General features: G+C 33.3%; 1 pseudogene; it reads left to right on the top strand.

The window, feature by feature from the left end:
• The first annotated feature begins 711 nt into the window (after window positions 1-711).
• Window positions 712-12,112, top strand: LOC117917578 (annotated as a pseudogene).
• The last annotated feature ends 364 nt before the right edge of the window (window positions 12,113-12,476 follow it).

Genomic DNA, 12,476 nt, shown 5'->3' with positions numbered 1-12,476 from the left:
TTTTTATTCTTATAAAAATGTTTTCTAAGAAAATACTACAGAAGGAAACACTTTTAAGAAAAACACTTCTATTAGAATTACTGTTAAATGAGTTCTTAAAAATTTTTATTATTCAAATATTAAGAAAATTGGAAACGTTTTTTAAAATTATTATCAAATACACTCTTAGTCTAATAAATAATAATACAGTATCTAGAACTAGAACTGCTAGCTGCAAAGGACGCCCGAAGGGCGTTGAGAGGGCAAGTAGGAAAGAGATGATTTATTTAATATCAAACATAAAAACCACTCAATTTAATATAATTTAATGGGAGGTCTGTTCTTTTACGAGCTGTAATCCTGACATCACATCCACTCTCTTTCTCTGGATGCATTCATCTCAAAATAATTAGTTATAATTCAAGCCCTATTTTAATACACTTTATTATTGTCATTGTCATTATTTGGGATGATGGTGAGAGAGAGCGACAACCAGGGACTTGTCCCCTACATTTACGTTTGCATATGCATGTACACCAAAGATGCCTCTCACCTCTTAATTCAGAATCAGAGGATTAAACAAACTTTTGGCTTACCACATTAGGAAGCCCAAGCCCAAGCCCAAGCCAAAGCCCAACGATGGCCTTCTGAGGATTGGGTTTGGATTCTCTTCCCCCTCAAAATTCAAAAGCACAGGTGAAGAGGAGCAAAATGCAAAAAGGCATTTAAGCATTTAAGAAACGGAGTAGGAAGAAGATATGGTGGTGGACATGGAAGCAGAGAAGGCGGTAATGCAGAAGATTGCTAGGGTTTTAGACGAAAGCGGAGCCTCAAACGCCGCTCGCATCAGAAAGCTCAAAGACCTCTCTACCCTCCGATCCGCTGCCTCATCTTCCCTCTTCTTCTCCGCTTTTTCCAAAACCCTAATCCCCCTTTTCGCTTTCCCCAGACGCACATACTCCGCGGAGAGGACGGTCAGATTTATCGCAACCTTTGCGAGTAAATGTGACTTCACCACCGCTTTCTTGGAGGAATTCTTCCGCTTCCTCCTTAATGCTGCCACTGCTGCAACAGGACTGCGCGCTTTCGGGCCTGTCAGATGATTTCCGAGGTACTTGTTCATGTTTTTTCCCATTTGGTTGCCAACGAAATGGAGGAAATCCATTTTGGTTTCTAGCTGGGCTTTTAAAAAATTTGGACAAGTATCAGGGAACCTATTTTTTGGGACTTTGAACATTTTCAGTAACCTATTATATTTGGATTGTGATAAATTCTTCAAATTTTAAAATGCCATTTTTTAAATCTATGAAATCGGCAAATAAATTGATCTTAGATTTTTTTTTTTTAATCACAGAAATTGATTCCAAAGGTTTTCCTGCCTCAATCTATTTTGAACAAGTGGGTTTCAGTTTACTTGAAAAATGAGATATGCTTCTGTTAGAAATGAGAAGTGCTTCTGCCATATGCCTGAATTTCTTTGTCTTTTTTATCTTTTCTGTCTGTAAAATACTTTTTCAGAAGCTTCTGTAGAGGCTCACTTCATTTGAATTTATGTTGAAAATTTGATTCAACTAGCCAAGATTTTAGATGAGAAGTTATTGTTTCAAACCAATTTCTCCCTGTCCTTCTCTCTTAATCATTTTTTTTTAATGAATATCTTAATTTTATAGATTATAATGTGACTGCCGGATGATGCAGAAGTAAGCAATGAACTTTGGGATGAGGTGATAGAATGCATGAAGCTGCGTGTGGGGGATAAGGTTCCTTTAGTCCGTGCATTTGCAGTTAGGGCTCTTGCACGCTTTGCAAATGATTCTGAAAACAGTGATATCCTGGATTTATTCCTTGAAGCACTGCCTTTAGAGCATAATGCTGTGAGTGCTCTAACCAGTTCATGGGAATTGAAATCACTATAATGAGGATTCAGTCTATGTATATACATTCTTGGAAGATTGAAGGATACTATCAAGCACAAATTTTTGACAAAAAATTTCACTCCTGAATGAACTTTTGAAATTAATGTTTTTTCTTTTTCTTTTTTTCTGGTACATTGTTAAGATGGTAACATTAACTTTTGCCAAAACAATAGCATTACCTTTGCTGGTACTTGGCTATTTTATGGTACATAGCTAAGATAGTATCAGATGTGGTGTGTTTGCAGGAGGTTCGTAAAATGATAGTATTATCTTTGCCACCTTCAAATGCTACTTCAGTGGCAATCTTTGATCATACCCTTGACGTGAGTGAGGTAGTGCGCAAAGCAGCATACTACGTTCTTGCTAATAAATTTCCTCTCCAAAGTCTTAGGTAACTTGACTTATCCCTGCAAATATTCCACACTTCTTAGTTTTTCCTCTCAAATTTTCTCACAACATTAGTTGTAACTTGAATATTGTAAATGATGATTAATATAAATTATTACAAGTAGACATATAGACTTTCTTTTTCCATTTTTCTATTTGATTGCAATACAAAATTTTCTTTCATTCAACTGTAACTGAAACTATTTTTGGTAATATCTAGTAGTTGCAGAGATGTAAAGTTATGATTGGGGGTATTGTGACTATAACCTTAGCGTTTTATCTTGCATCAATATTAGTATTTCATTAATCTAACATTTACTTTTCATCTTGCTTCATTGGTAGCATCAAAGTTAGGACAATTATTCTTCAGAGAGGACTTACTGATCGTTCTGCAGCTGTTACAAAGGAGTGTCTGAAGTTATTGAAGGATGAGTGGCTTGTTAAATGCTGCAATGGGGACCCTATAGAGCTTCTCAAGTATCTTGATGTTGAAACCTATGAATTGGTTGGAGAATCTGTAATGGAAGCTCTCCTAAAACCGGGGCAATACAATTGCAGGATGATCAAAGTATTCGGCAGTTCATAGTATCAACCAGCAATGAAATTGAAGGTTGGAAGAACTTATAGCTGTTCTTACTTGTTAGAAAGAATTTTTCCCTTTAATTGTTTTCAATTCTATCTCTCTATTAACTATTCTAATGCCTGTGTACTCATGGATAAGAAAGGCTGGGACAGCATGAGCTGATCTAATCGAGTAAATACCTCCCTCAAACATCAATATGATCAACAAATATGGATTTAAAGAAAGCTTAGGGAGCAATATGACTGTTTACTTAGATTGTGAGGTGCATCAAGTCCATTGTCTTCTATACTATATCTTTTAGGTTGGGCATATTGTACACTAGAATATTGTCAAACTGTGCTAACTGAAGCATGCCTTCGGTGTATAGTGACTGGAGTGTTTGATGCAAGAGCATCCAAGCACATGCAGAGACCAAGCTGGTTCATTATTTAATTTGACTTGGTTAGGATGGCTAATTAGCTTGAAAGTTTACTCTCTATTCAAGCTTTGATTATTTATTTTACTTCTTAAACCGTTCTTAGGATTGTATACTTTAGTGGTTATGTGAGTTGTGTAAACTCTTGAAGTAGTGTTAAGGGTTAGGATTATAATGTTTCAAGGGTAATCCACATTGAGATTGTATAAATCAGCCTAGTATAAAGATTCTTAAGAGTTGTAATAACTTTTTTAATCTGAGTAGAAGTGAGGGCACATGTGATGTGGTGTTTGTAATGTTACATTTATGTTAGTAAGTTGTTCAAAAATATCTTCAGAACCTATCTCAACTTAGAATAAACCATGAAATTGGAAAAATACAATCAAAACATTTCTACTATGGTGGGGTTCCATGTTCAAGTTGCATTAGGAACAAGATAAAAAAATCCCTGTAAAAAGTGTTATGTCTACTATGGTTCCTTAAATTAGACAAATAACATGAATAACATAAAAGAATCATTAAAAAAAAAAAACAGTTTACAATGCCTTGTTTGAGTTGAAATAGTAAATCTTCTTCCAACCACTGATTGTCCTTTTTTAGAAGGAAAAATAATGTATGGATTATTATATGCAACATAAAGAAAATCATGAACATTAGTTTCAAAAAAAAAAAAAAAAAATGAAAAACAGATGAAATGTGATAAATCTCATTATCTTTGGTCCTAGCATGCAACATAAGATTGATCATTTTTTTAGAGAAGCTGTGAGAGGGAGAAAATTTCTGTGAGAGCAGTGGGACAGTAAAGTAGTATTAGGTGGTTGAGAAAAGGATTGAACATTACAACATTAAGGAAGAGAAGAACAAAATCTCAAGAGAGATTTTAGGATGGTAGTTTATCTGTTTGAAACTTTTGCCTGACAATTTTTACCTAAGATAAGAGGGTTCTGAAGAAATTTGCAAATGTTGGATAACCCCAAGTTAGTTAACTACCACAGAAAATAACAAGGATCAGTGCTGCATGTTTTTAGGTGTTAAGGTGGGGAATGAGATACCTCAGTTATATCAACTGCAAACAAAGTTAAACTTGAGAAGAATGAAGAAAAGAAAGAGATACAAAAACCTTGGAATTTCATAAAGGCCTTTTCTAAATGTGATATATCCTTTTTTGTTATTCATTTTGCCACTCTTATACTAGTTGCCAAACATTTTGCAGAGAATTTCATTTCTTATATTTCCATAGCAACTTTATGATACAAGATTTTCACATAATATGGTGTATGACAGTATGAGTAATACATAAATATATAATGCATACCTAGATTTCTTTAAAGATTAAAGATTTTGAACACCTGGTTTTATATTGTTATAAAGTAAGTGCCTTATTGATGTTTTTACTTATATGTTCACCTTAAATATTAGGTTCATTGTGTCAAATTAAGGAATTTCTTGATGGTTACATAATAATTATAATAGCGTAATTGAGCCCTAAAGGCTTGACTTAGGTGGCAGTGGTTGGGTTGCAAATGAGGAAGTTACATGTTTGAACCTTTTGAATACTCTAATCCAATGTTTTAAAGGCTAAAGGCGGTTTTGAGGTGTTTTGCCTAAATGAGGCGAGACGTAAGCCTTGAGGTAGAATGAGGCTTAAGCCTCAAACAAATGAATAATGAAAAATTATCATCTTACTCATAACATCACAATAAATTGAATAATAAAAAAGACATAAACTTCATAATGATAAAATTAATTATTTTTCATTGTTAATAGTTCTAGTTTAATTCCTTTTTCTCTCCTAAAATTTAGCTCTCATGGTTTTACCAATCATTTTCAACATTATTGTTACTATCACTAGGATCCTCCAAGGACTATAATAATATCCAATTGCTATATTCTCCCTCTCATTTGTGTTAATATTCACCAATACCTCTTCTTCTTCATCCACCAATTGTAGTGGTATCTTTTTTCATTTATCAATAATTAAATTATATATGAGATCAACCACTAAGAGTGTCAATAATTCCCTTATTCTTCTCAAACTCTTTTTCCCTTCCATTTTAAAAGTTAACTGAAAGTTAAGTAAACCTTTATTTTGTAAAAGGTTTAACCAAGTAGGGACTTGATATATAATTCAGGAAATTTATATAAACAAAAGCATAGATGATAGAACCCATTAAAACTCATTGAATATTGAGACTAAAGCCTTTTATAAAATATGTATCAAAAGCCAATAAAGGTCGAAAAGCCTTTGGATATTTGAGGCTTAGGTCTCAACCACCTTGAGGCTGTAGCCTCAAAGCTATAAGCCTTGATAGGGTGAGGCTTGAGCTTCAATTACCTTAACTGAGGCTATAGCCTCAAGGCTAATTTGTAGAGCCTCGGCTCGAGGCTTGATAGCCTTTTAAAACATGGCTTTCAGTTTGATTATCTAAGCATAACTTTCAGTTTGCAGCATCTTAATGTTTTATGCATATTTATTTCAGGAGAATCAGGCCACTGCATCCAAGAATCCAACTAATGGAAGCAGAGGTTGCTCTTTATTGGAAAACCGTATGTAGGAATTTGCAGATGAAAGCACAAGTAAGCTGTTCAATTTAATTTTTTTAAAATCTTTGCATTAATACTAAGAGTTTTGTAGGAAACATTTTTAAGAAACCTCTTGCAAGAAGCAAGGTTTATTACTTATTCTATTTCTTGGGAATCTTTTTGTTTTCTTGGTAGGCATGGTATTAATGCTTGAAAACGTCTTTACCGCATTTTTATAACAAAACATGCCAATTGAAGGTTAATCACATGCATAACTGGTTGGGAACACATTATAATGTTCCTGGTTTGCTATTTGACATCTAGTGAGTGTCACCATGTAATTCAATTACTAGGCTGGAAGTTACTCATACTGAGGTTCAAGTTACCTACACATCATCTCAATTATCTGAGGATTTAATGAATGTTTGAGCAGGAAAGAGGCTCTGATGCTGCTGCAACAATGGGTACCAAAGCAGCAGTGTATGCAGCAGAAGCATCAGACAATAATGACTTTCCAGAGAGAGTTCTTCCTGCAATGGTTTCTGACTATGTAGAATTGGTCAAAGCTCATCTTGATGCTGGTGGGTGTAGTTCATATGGTTGATTTGAGCTTAACATTTTAGGCTCTATTTGGTAATTGTTTTTTAAAATAATTTTTTGTTTTTCAGAATGAAAAATTAGGAAAACATGTTTGACATCTAAAAACCAAAAAAGAATTTTCTGTTCATAAAAATAGAAAATATGTTGTTTTTAGAGAACATCTTTTAAACCCTGTTCGCTAACTATTTTCAAAACAGTTTTTAGTTCTTTAGAAAAAAAATAGGAATATGTTTGAAAATTAGAAAATAGAAAATAGTTTTTATTCTTAAAAACAGAAAACAAATTAAAACCAGTTTTAAAACAGTTTTTTGGAAATAGTTTTTTATTTTTCAGAATAAAAAATCATGAAAACATCTTTGACATCTAAAACCCAGAAAATAATTTTTGTTCGTAAAAAATATAAAACATGGTGTTTTTAAAGAATATTTTTTAGGCTTTGTTCAGTAACTGTTTTTGAAAACAATTTTTTGTTCTCTAAAAAAAAAAAAAAAGGAAAACACATTTGACAATTAGAAAATAGAAAACAATTTTTTATTCTTATAAAAAGAAAACAGTTTTCGGTTCTTATGAACAAAAAATAGTTTTGTTTAAAATAGAAAACATGGTATTTTTAGAAAGCATTTTTTAATTGTTTTCATTTGTTTTCTAAGGGTTTTAAAAAACAATTATATAATATGGAGAATGATTAAAAATAAAGCAATATGTATAAAAGTTATTTTTAAAACATAGAAAACATGTTAAAAACATTTTAGCTTTCCAAACAGACTTTTGTTCTACAAAACATTAGAGAATAGTTTCAAAAAAATTGTTCTAAAAAATAATCTTCGAAAACACTTTTCAAACAGAGCCTTAGTTGTTTTTAGTAGTTTTCACTTTTTTTTTTTAAGGTTGTTTTAAAAGTTAATTATATAGATATAAAGAATGATTAAAAATGAAGCAATATATATAAAAGTTATTTGTAAAACATATTTAAAAATATAAAAAACAAGTTAAGAAGATTTTAAATTCTCAAATAAACTTTTGTTATATAAAATATAAGAGAACAATTTTCAAAAACTGTTTTTTCAGAACTATTTTTGAAAAACAATTTTGGAAAATGCTCCCCAAACAAAGCATTAGTTCTTATTTTTTATTTAGCTTTACAATGTTCTACTATCTGATAATTTCAGGATCAAATTATTGTTTTGCATCTCGGCAGCTACTATTGCTTGGTGCTATGCTCGATTTCTCTGATGCTACAAACAGGAAGGTTGCCAGTGGTTTTGTGCAGGAACTATTGCGCAAGCCTATTGAATATGAAGTGGATGAAGATGGGAACAAAGTTGTCATGGGAGATGGGGTAAATCTTGGTGGTGACCGAGAGTGGGCTGATGCAGTGTCAGGGTTGGCAAGGAAAGTCCATGCTGCCGCTGGTGAATTTGAAGAAGTTCTTCTTGGCGTTGTAGAGGAGCTTGCTCAGCCTTGTAGGGAGAGAACAGCAGATTTCCTGCACTGGATGCACTGCCTTTCTGTGACTGGCCTTCTCTTGGAAAATGCTAAATCATTCCGTTGGATGCAAGGGAAATCCATTGAACCTGATGAGCTACTGCAATCCCTATTGCTTCCAGGGGTATGAATTCAGTGAAACAGTTTTTTGGATCGTTACTTGCACTGAGCTATATCTTTCTCAATCCTCCTTTTCTTATGGAAGGTATTAAACATTTATATGGACTATGAAATGCAGGCAAAGCATGTTCACTTGGATGTGCGGAGGGTTGCTACCAGGTGTCTTGGCCTTTTTGGGTTGCTGGAGAGGAAGCCAAGTGTGGAACTAGTAAAACAGTTGAGGTTTTGTTTTATTAAGGGCCCTTCTTCAATTAGTATTGTGGCTTGTAAGGCATTGATTGATTTTGGAATGTGGCATGGTCCCCAGGAGGTAGATAGAGCAATGGGGCTGGAGCTCTCATCACTGGTTCATGAAAATAAGATGACCTTTAGTCCTGTTAATTTGTGTGATATGAATGAGGATTGGAATGTTGAATTGCTTGATCTGTTATATGCCGGACTCAACGTAAATGATTGGATCAAATCTGTAGATATGGATGAGAATGAGTCAGTTCAAGCTATCCTAGGGGAGGGGTTTGCAAAGATTCTTCTTCTGAGTGAGAACTATCCAAGCATACCTGCTTCATTACATCCTTCATTCTTGAGCAAGCTTATAATCCTATATTTCAGTAATGAAACTAAAGAACTGCAGAGGTGGGTTACTTTGTGGCTTCCTATATCTGATTCTTAATTCTTTTTTATTTAGTCATTTGTATTGATATCTTTTTGAGGGCTTGACCAGGTTGAAACGGTGCCTATCCGTATTCTTTGAGACCCATCACTCTCAGCCGATCACAAGGTAAGTAACATGGATTCCAGGATGTGATGTCTCTTATATTTGTATCTGGCATATTACTACACATGGCATTGGTTGTACTTGTTAATGGCCCTTTTTCTAATTTAATTTTTCAACCTTTTTTTCTTCTTATTCTTTAAATGCAGAAATGTATATCCAAATCTTTCATGCCTGTCATGCGTTCAATGTGGCCAGGGATCAATACCAGTGCAGGGGGATCTCCTTTTATGGTGTCTAATATGCGTAAGCTTGCAGTTCAGGCATCACGTTTTATGCTGCAAATGATGCAAGCTCCCTTATATGCAAAAGAGACTAAAAAACAGAATGAAAACCAAAATAATGAACTGCCTGAAGTGCTTGATGGTTTTTCAGAGCCTTCACTTGATTTTGAATGTGGGGAGGAGGGTCTTGCCATCCGCATAGCTGCAGAGGTAAGAGTTTAAAACTGTGAGATTCACTTGGCTTATGGATATTTCTTGACTATGAAAGATGGCAAGGAGTTGAATATTTCAATCCTCACACTTTGTGCTATGTTTTTAACCTGTGACTAGTATCTTCCTTATGGATGTTATGATGTTTAATTTATGAAGATAGTAGGAATCAAGGACGAAAAAGTGGAAAATTTGGATAAAGACATCAGGAATGTATATGGACCATAGTTGTTAAAAACTTACAGTACACGATACGTAAAAACTTATGATACATGATACAATACAATGAACGATGCTTTTTTTTATGGAAATCGATGCATATCACAATTTGTATCTTCTTTTAAAGTGTATTTTATCATACATATATAATACACAATAAAATACGTGATATTACGATACAATGATACATACATTTTCAACTATTTTCTATAATTTTTTTTTTAAATCAAATTAGTTTTTTTTTGTTAAAAGAATTTATTATATTAATTGTTTAAAATATACTAAAAGATTAAAAATTGATCGTAAAAAGGAGAAATAATAAAATAATCTTATATGAAACGTTGCATTCTTATTGTTAGATGCTATACTAGAAGTCAAGTAAGTTTAATTTTACAATGCATATTGGAGAATTTTCATTTAATTGGTTTGAATGGTGACAATGAAAATGATCGTGATTAGTGAATAAATTTTTTTACTTAATATATTAGTTTTTTTTTTTGTATTTCTTTTTTGGTGGAAAAGGAATGATGATGAACTTGAAAAACTAGAACTTTGAAGATGACATATAAAGGCACATATATATATATATATATCAATTAACAACACAATAAATGCATATGCCTAGTTAGAATTTGGAATTAAAAATCATAGTTAAAAATTGAAAAAATTTATTTTTGTGGATTTATTTGATGAATCTATACATTAAAGTTATATTTTGTTAATTTGAACTTGTCAAAACTTTAGCATTCAATGTTTTCATAGCATATAATATGGTTTAACCCTGCAGATCTTACTATCTTCTATACTCCATACTTTTAATAGATATTCACACATAAATAATATTTTCTATTTATTTTTTTCCATATAAAAAAACTTACGATACATTATACGATATGTTACATGATTAAAAAAAATAGAAAAACAATACATGACATGTTTTACAAGTTAACAACTATGATATGGACAATACACTTTGGATAGATGGAGATAATGAGAAATTGAGAAATATATCAATACCTTAAGAGAAAATTTGATATTAAAAAACTACAGATAAAATAAAGAGAAAAAATAGAAAATTGTGGCTATTGTATCTTTAATTTTAATTTGCATTTTATAAAAGCTCATTTTGTTATTTTGGAATGAGTTGTAATCTCATTAATATTGTAATCTGGCATCAAACAGTGGACCCAGATAGATCCATGCTCTATTGGGAATGGGTGAGTTGTAGTTGGTTACCATGGTGTACCTAGTCTTGATGTAAATTCTGTGCAAAGGATACTTTGATATAATGGGCCTATATTGTTTCCGTTTGGATGTTTTATTTAGGTGGTAAGTTTTCATGTAAAGAAGACAACTGCCCAGAAATCCTATGTCTCAGCACTATGTAGAGTACTTGTGTTGCTTCATTTCTGGTTATCGGAACAAGGGGCAATAAGTTAACGAGGAGGCTTTTAAATCGTGTAGCTGAATCTGCATTTGCAGAATGTGAGGTTGTAAAAGAGTTGAAGTGGACGGCTGAACGTCTCAAGGCAATAGATAGAGAACCTGATCAGGAATTATCCCAAGAGCAGGCAAATTGTATTTTGGGTAAAATTCTTCCTTCTCATAAGTAGACTTTGAACTGATGTTTAGGCTGCATAATTGGAAAACCATGGAACTGGTGCCAAAAGCTTCTTTTAACTTCCAGTTTGAGAAGACAGACCAACAATTCATAGGAGGAATCACTTCCTGCAACAAATTGTTGGCTGTATTCCATGGTTGGCATTGTGGTATTAGTTCAACATCAATGGCAACTTAAACAAAGAGCTGGTATTTCTTTTTGAACCATTTCCTAAATCTGACCCTATGGAATAACCACACTCAGCTGGAAGTTTATTTTGTTTTGGCTGTCTCAGTGGCAGTTCCAGTTACTATAGTATCTGTTACAACAATGATAAGAAATGAAGGTTTTAGATGGACTGTTCTTTTTTGACTCTAAATTCTGTTTTGCTTTTGTAGTTATCGCCTAGTAACAATGTTTTCCCCATCAATGCATATTCTAGGAAGGTTAGAGCTTGATTTGAACTTTGATGTGGATGATTCCATGGAAATACAACCAACACCAGTCTCATTCTCGAGCAGGCCTGCTCGTACCAGGCGAGGAGTAAGAAATCAAGAGTCTTCCTCTGAAGAACTGTCACCCACTTCTTTTGTTCCTAAGGTTACTGGCGCAATAAACACACGCTCACAGAGGGCAAGCAAAATTGCAGCACCGACCAAGATGACTGCTAATAGAGCCGTGAGGATAAGCGAAGAAGATGATGAGGAACAAGGATCAGCAGTGATATCTCAGGAGGATTCCGATGAATCTGATCATTCTGATGAATGAGAAGATTGATGACGCCATTATTGTGACCTGTGCCTCTACTCATTTACGGGCTGTATGGTTGTTTGTCAGGTTGGTTTAAGTTTTAACCACAGATTGTATGAAAGGATTCACCAGTGTCTTGCTGATGTCGTGTTATGACACTAGTAGAAGGTGGTCTTGTTTGCTATTCTACAAGCCAGTAGTTACTATGTTCTGGCTTTTCCCACTTCTTTTGGGGGGTTCATGATGTCATGGACCAGATTGTATTTTAGTGTTCAGTGATTTTTAATTTTTAATTTCTAGTTATTGCTTGTTGCTTATGCTTGTTGAAATTGAACATGTCAAGACTCATGATTATTCTTAATTCGCAATTCTACATCACGATAAAAAACGTTCATAAGATTGAACTTGAGATTTTATAAAATAAAAAGCCCTCCTCAGTGATACATTCGTCAATCAACGGAAATGACAAACAACAAACCTATCATTTATCATTGCAGATGCTTTAATTGTTACTAATTTTGCATTCCATTTGGTCATGCCTAATTCTTTACTACGTTTTTCATTCAAAAAGACTTTTTACCAGGCAATTAAGCTTGGAACGAAAATTTTTGTACATTTTGTGAAAGTCTAATCATGAGTATAAAGAAGCGCAAGAGTGAAGATGAAAATATTGTTTTTATAAATATATTAATA

Source organism: Vitis riparia, chromosome 7 (assembly GCF_004353265.1).
Source record: "Vitis riparia cultivar Riparia Gloire de Montpellier isolate 1030 chromosome 7, EGFV_Vit.rip_1.0, whole genome shotgun sequence".
NCBI lineage: Eukaryota > Viridiplantae > Streptophyta > Magnoliopsida > Vitales > Vitaceae > Vitis > Vitis riparia.
This window is presented reverse-complemented; position numbering and strand designations above follow the sequence as displayed.